At 40.2% G+C, this 7,428-nt stretch overlaps 1 non-coding gene across 1 annotated transcript; it reads right to left on the bottom strand.

The window, feature by feature from the left end:
- Positions 1 to 6,747: 6,747 nt before the first annotated feature.
- On the bottom strand, positions 6,748 to 6,855 carry LOC116074045. Its single transcript, XR_004112028.1, has one exon. It is a non-coding gene; the product is annotated as a U6 spliceosomal RNA (small nuclear RNA).
- Positions 6,856 to 7,428: the final 573 nt, after the last annotated feature.

Raw genomic sequence — 7,428 nt, 5'->3', positions numbered from 1 at the left:
AGGTAAAGGGGGAGGAGGAGGAGGTAAGGGAGGAGGAGGAGGAGGTAAAGGGGGAGGAGGAGGAGGTAAGGGAGGAGGAGGAGGAGGCAAATAGTGTTTACCTTATTCACAATACATCGGTACATCTTCTCTGTTCACAGTTTTAGAGTTCCAGGATGACAAAATTCTGATTTTGGACATTTAAGCTAGAAGGGGGAAGTAATCTTGTTCCCTTTCAAAGCATATACCACGGGGCCTAAAGGGGAAGGCTGAGATGGGGAGAGATACTGTCCACAATTAGTCTGACAGCATCCTGTCCAAGGATGGATAGGTTGCAGAAGGTGAGCGGGAACTGAAACTCGTTTGTGTTCTACCTGCAGGCCATGAGCTCTCAAGCACTTTGCTTGGAGAAAGGATTTCCTTTGACTAATTCCTACCAAGTACTAGTCCTCAGCAAGCCACGTTCTTGCCTGAGGGGATGCCTCTTTCTGAGGCTGAGCTGGCTCTCACTTTGCATGCACATTTATCCATAATGTGGATAAACCATAGTTAAATATGAAGTCAAACTCATCTCCCAAACAGGCCATGATGGTGGGCATCCTAGAGATGTTTGCGTTGGGGAAGCTGAAATTAAAAAGTCATCTAAAGGCTGTCAAATAACCACGGGCTGACAAGAAAAGGCAAATCTGTAGTTGGAATGCAGTCCTAGAGCTTGCAGAGATGGGAAGAACCCCTTTCAGTGTGTTTGGTACATTCCACACTTGGCTTCCTGTTCCTTCAATTGCTTCCCCGTTCCCTCTAGCTCCCTAGAAATAGCTCTTCTGTAGGTGTTGTTAACTGCACTGGTTGTGTTTCATCTCAGTCACCCCCCCCATCAACTCATCTCTTATGCTCACTGACTCCCACTTGAGCGGTCTCTCTGCCTGTGCTTTATTGCCCTATGAAATAAAATCTCTTTGCCTCAAAAAAAAAAAAAAGAAAGAAAAATGACTTCTTTGTAGAAAACTGATGATAAAAATAAACTATATTTACTCAAGTTGAAAGATCTCTAAAACATTCTACAGGTACTTTCAGACAATTGGTTCTAGGCTGCTCTGGAATGCCCATCCCGTGATGGGGGGGGGGGGCTCCCTGAAGAGCTGCTCCCAGCTGCATGCCATGGCTATTGGACTCAGAAGTACACTGATAATATAGCAGAGACTCTGTAAGGTGCTATAGAAATAATCCTGTTTAACGTTGGTTTTTACAGTTTTTAGTTTCACTCTCTTCTCTCTCTCTCTCTCTCTCTTACTCCCTTTCTCTCTCTCTCCCTCCCTCCCCCTCTCTCTTCCTCTCTCTCCCTCCCATCCTCTCTCTCTCTGTGTTTTGCATGTGCACACATAATACTGTACCTGTGTGGAGGTCACAGGACAACTCCTCGTAGTCAGCTCTAGCATTCTAATATGTGTGCTCTGGATATTGAACTCAGGTCCTATGTTATGGCAGCAAGTGCCTTTACCAACTCAGTTATGTAATCTGCTGTTGACTGTTTTCTAATGCTCTTAAATTTGATAATGAAGATCTTGATATTCTTAAGCCAACGAATACTAGGTACATCTGTGGGACACACATTATGTTACCAAGTACTAAATACATAGAAACAAATGACTTAATAGAAAGGGCCATGGGTTTGAATTCTCTCATTAGTTGCTCTCTGCCTGACCTCATGGACACTAGTCATTCAACATCTCTGGTTTCAGCATCAGCTTTCTCCATAAATTTTTTCTGACCAATCAAAGCTTCCTTTCCTCTCATCAAGCTGGAATTTTCTTACACTGACTTCTTCCTGAGTTTGCCATTATTGTTTTCTGAGAGCCTTGTTTCGCCCCTGGCTTGAGTCCTGGTCCCCTTCTCTCAGGCATTGTTATGCAGATGTTGGCCCCTTTGCCTCAGATGCAGAATTTCATGCCCTGACCATCCACTCTGGATTTTTCTGGGCTTTGGAGGAACTTTTGTTTTAAGTTCAAGTATTTACATTTAAGAAATCTTGTTGGATCCTTATTGCCTAATTATACCTTGTATTTTAGCCCACAAAGATTTTGCCAAATTGTCTTGATTAAAGTTTTCTGGATATTTCTTGTTATCCCTGAGCAAGCACCCGATATTGTATCTTTACCGGGCACCATGCTCTTTCCTAAGTATAATAAGCATTTTGCCATACGTGTAACTCTGTTTCCCTATTATGCTTAGAAACCCCTTATTTCTCTTCAAAGTCAGTCCTTGAGAGCCACATCCCCGAACAGGGCTATCTTCCTTTTTATGTGCATGCAGCACTTGGTGTATAGTTACATGATAACATAGTCATACTGTACTCTAGATGAACATGCATTTCTGTTTTTAAAATAGTTCAAATTCTTTGAATGCTGGGTCTCTGTGATTAGCTTTGTGTTATCTCAATGCGGAGCAGTGGCAAGCATGCACGAGATACTCAGAGGGTGTGAGCACAAACCATCCCCTTGTATTTAGAGCTGGAAGCCATCCCCATCATCAGCTCAAACGGATAACTATGTACATCTCTCTTCCTCCAACATTCTACATTTTAAAATTCATGCTAGTTGTTAACCTACCCTACCTGCTACTGAACCCGGAAGTAGTTTTAGAACCCATGCCATACAACCCCCAAGAGATAGCGCTGATTGGTTAGGGTCAACGCATAACTTGAGTTCTGTTTTCTATCCTTCGTGCCTTTGAAGACGCTTCCTTTACAGATGAGAAAATAGGCTTAACAAGTTGAGCAAGAGGCCACAAAGCAAGTAAGTCATATATTTATGACATGAAGGCATGCTTTTCATTTGTTCGTTAGCACTCTCCCAACTCTTTTAATTACTTAATTATCTAAGTTATTTATTGAGGCATGATGTTATATAGCCCACACTGGCCTCGAACTCCTTATGTAAAAGAGAATGACGTTGAACTGATCCTTTTGCCTCTACCTCCCTAGTGCTAGGATTATGGGCATGTTCTACAACACCTAATTTTATGTTGAATCCAAGGTATTGTGCATGCTAGGCAAACAGTATATCTATTCAGTTGCCTCTACACCTCCTAACCTTAACAGTAGTCCTTAGCCAAATCCATCCCTAGGATACTTATATTTGTTAAGGTTTATTTTATCCCTGCACTTCCTTGTTGGAGAACTCTGCTATTAAGGTTTCAGTCCCCCATGTCCAGATGTTTTTTTCTGAGCTTGGTGCAAAATGGAGGACTCCCCTATTCAGCGGGGCTTCCCTTTCTCTGCCTCACCCTGTCTGGAGAGTGCTACATAGGTAGCAGGTCTTGTCTGAAAAATAACCTCTCTACAAGCAGCTGTATATCTTAGCGCACAAGTCCCATTCTCTCTTCCACCCATATGATAATTAGGTGTTGTATTACATCCAATCAGCCCTTCCAGCCCAACTTGATGCTATGACGAACAAGCCTTTCCACTTGTACCCCTAAAAGCCCTTATATACTCTATCCCTGGAACAATAAAGTAGATTTGTCTCACTGCAATGATCCCTAGAAGTCCTTCCCTCACACACAGCAGTCTGAACTTTGCCTGCCCCCCACCCCCCTCTGCCCACTCCACCCACCTCCTGTCCCCTTCTGCTCCCTTTGTCCCTATAGGCTGGTGGGGAGAAGGGTGGGCCACATTTCCCAGTCTCTTTAATTCATTGGCAATTATCTACATGTGAGAGCAGAGGATCCTGCAATCCCTTTGTCTATTCTTTTGCACACTGTAGCTGCTCAACATGAGTTTGACTGAGTATTTAACTTGTAATTTTCATGCAAGGCATGTGTTTGAAATAGTTTCAAAGGCTTGTTTTTCCTCCTCTGTTTAAAATACCACTTTCTTCGCTTCAGCTTTTCATAATCAGCATGAGCAAAGATTTTTCTAAGGGCCGGTAACCTTCAGCCCAGTTCCTGCATAGTGCATTGTAAATTGTAGATGGAGGCGTAGTCTTGGATGGTGTCTCTGGAATCTGCTGCTCCACTTCACAACACTGGCTTTGGAATCATGAAGACTTTTCACTTACACAGTTCCCAGATATTCTATGAACACTACATATTTAATCATGGTCTTAGCAAATGTCCTCATCCAAAACTGGACACACGGCTAGTAACACCAGGAGAAAAGAATAAGTCATTTCTGCAAACCCAAGTGTTGAACTTTGTGTAACCCTTCCCCATATCTGGCTCATGAACATACATTTAAATAGACCAAAAACAAACAAACAATAGCAAATAACCACCTTTCCCACTTTATGTCTTTTTCTGAGTGTCTAGAATCAATGATAGAGTTTTTTTCTGTCTAATAGCAGTTGTTTCAATATATCGATGAATAAGAAGTGTCTACTTATGCTACTCTTAGCTCCAATTGATCCATCTCCTCAACTTCTACCTTGACCCTATGACTTACTTGCATGAGTGAAATTCTCATGATTAAAAATACATTGTTTTGGGAGCTGGAAAAATGGCTCATCGGTTAAGAGCACTGACTTCTCTTTCAGAGGTCCTGAATTCAATTCCCAGCAACCACATGGTGGGTCACAACCATCTGTAATGGGTCCGATGCCCTCTTCTGGTATGTTTGAAGAGAGCAATGCTGTATATATACGTATATGTATACACATATATCTATGTATATAATGTGTACACATATATCCATGTATATAATACATACACATATACCTATGTATATATATACATACATATATATACATATATATAATAAATAAATCTTTAAAAAATTAAAAAATACATTGTTTTACATCAGTATTTTTTCCAGAAATAATAATAATAATAATGATAATGGTATAAATATCAATGGGCATTTCATTGTGAAATGTTTGAACAAGCTGATTTCTCACAGAACACTACAATACTGCACACAACAGTTTGTCAAGTTTGTCAAGAATTGTTGTCCACAGGTTATCATGCAAGTAAGACAGCATTGTATTGCCAGGGTATGGAGGTGTTAAGCCCCACAAGAGGAGCACACAGGTACTTGTCCTGATCTTTCTGCCAACCCAGACTGGGGGTCTCCCTCTCTTCCTTGTCTTACCCTTTCCTAGTCAGGAGTCTGGTAGATTTTCAGTGAAGAGCCCCACATCTGCCAAGCAGGTAACTGCTCAATTTGCTGTTGTGGCTTGCACAATGTCTGTGGCATCATCACTTGGCACCGAATTTAGTGGCATATCAATCTGGTTTGTCCCCCTTTGAGTGACAAACTCCCCTTTCCTATTTATTTATTTTTAGATGTCTAGCACTTAGTATAATGACTGGTGATTAATGTGTTCTCATTAATGTTTCCGGAGAAAGAATTGGAGAAGATTTGAAAATCTGTGCAATAGATCAAGTCTGTTAATTATTCTTTTTAAGAGCACAGCCAGATGTGGTAGTGCATGGCTTTAATCTTAGCACTTGGGAGGCAGAGGCAGGAAAAACTCCCTGAATTCAAGGCTAGCTAGCCAGTCAGTGCATTTCTACATTCTGGGAAATTCTTGGGAAGTAGGAAGGAAGTCTCACAATATATAAGCACTTACCTATCTCTTTTTTTGGCTTTTAAAAATCATTTTATATTAGATGGAAGAAAATGGAGTTTTACGGAGAAGCCCTTACCTGAGAATTCTTTCTCTCTCCTTCCTTTGTTCCTTCCTTTCTTCTTTACTTTCATGAAATAATATTGGGGCTAGAGAAACTACTCAGTGGTTGAGAACACTGGCTCCTTTTGCAGAGGACCCAGATTCTGTTCCTTGAATCCACATGGCAGCTCACAGTCTACAGGACTTGATTTCCTCTCTGGCCTCTGTGGGCACTAAGTATGCACATAGTATATGTATTTACATGCAAAACTAAATCACACACACACACACACACACACACACACACACACACACACACACACACATATATATATATATATATATATGTAAAGACTAACATTTGTTTGTTGCACAAATTAATGGATTCAATGCTATATTTCTATATAGGTACATTTATGGTGTCTGCCCACTCTCCTTTAACCTTGGTATTTTTCTGAGTCCCTCATACTTCCCCTTCCTTTTGAGTTCTTTTTCAACCTACCATATATGAGAAAGATCATGATACTTATATGCTTATCATTCTGTATTTGGCTTCTTTTGATTAACATATGTCCTCTTGCTGTAAATAAAAGGATCTTATTTTTCTTTGTGATTGAATAGCACCTCATTGTAGGTAAATACATACATACATACATTCATACATGTATATATACTTCATTTACATGTTGATGGGCATAGAGACTGAGTCCATGTCTTAGCCATTGTGGTTAGTGTCAGACAAAAGGAAGTGTGCAACCATAGATTTTATAATGATGACTTCATTTCCTTTGGGTATGTGCACAGGAGTGATATGAATAGATTATGCAGTACTTTTTCCTTCAGATTTTGGAAGAATTTTAGCGCTATTTTCACAGCGTATGTACCAATTTTTATTTCCACCAATGGCCTTGTTCTATACCCTTGCCTTTTACTCTTTAACTTTTTATTTATTTATTTATTTATTTAATTTATTTATTTATTATTTTACTAAAAACAGATTTTTTTTATACAATAATATATTCTGATTATGGCTTCCCTTGTCCTTAATCTTCCCAACACCTTCCTGCCTCCTTTCCCAATCAAATCCATGCCCTTTCTACCTCTCATTAGAAAACAAACTGGTATCCAAAGAGTAATAATGAAATATACAAAAGGAGTGGTATGTGGGGGTGGGGTGGAGATTTAGGAATCTGCATGTCAACCTTGTGCAGGGGCCATGCTAACTTTTTCTGTATTAACCTAATTTTAGTATATGCACTGTCAAAGTAAGCACTTCATTTCACCTTTATTTAAGTTGTTATTCAGGGGCTGGAGAGATGGCTCAGCCGTTAAGAACACTCACTGCTCTTCCAGAGGTCTTGAGTTCAATTCCCAGCAACAACATGGTGGCTCACAACTATCTGTAATGGGATCTGATGCCCTCTTCTGGGTGTCTGAAGACAGCCACAGTGTACTCATATACATAAAATAAATAAATAAACAAATAAATCTTTTTTTAAAAAAAAAGTTGTTATTCCTTCCCTTTCCAAGAAATTAGACCTGGTTGATTGATCTTCCCTTCTTCCACCTTGTCCTTGTTCTCGTCCTCGTCCTCCTCCTCATTCTCTCACTCTTTTCTATGCACCAGTGTTGCTGCTATCAATATGCATCAGTGTTTCATTATTCCCATGGTGTCCTTCTGTGGGATGATTGACAAATACACCCTCATACTTAATCTTCACAGTCTTTATACTAGGTGTAGCAAAATCTTACTCCCCTTCTGTAAAACGACAAGTGTGGGATTCTAAGAAGTTAGCCATGCTCCTGACCAGTCCTCTTTCACTCATCTTTGGTTTTATCTATTTCT

This window comes from Mastomys coucha, unplaced genomic scaffold, assembly GCF_008632895.1.
Source record: "Mastomys coucha isolate ucsf_1 unplaced genomic scaffold, UCSF_Mcou_1 pScaffold23, whole genome shotgun sequence".
NCBI lineage: Eukaryota > Metazoa > Chordata > Mammalia > Rodentia > Muridae > Mastomys > Mastomys coucha.
Note: the sequence above shows the minus strand (reverse complement) of the source record. Positions and strands in the feature narration are given on the sequence as shown.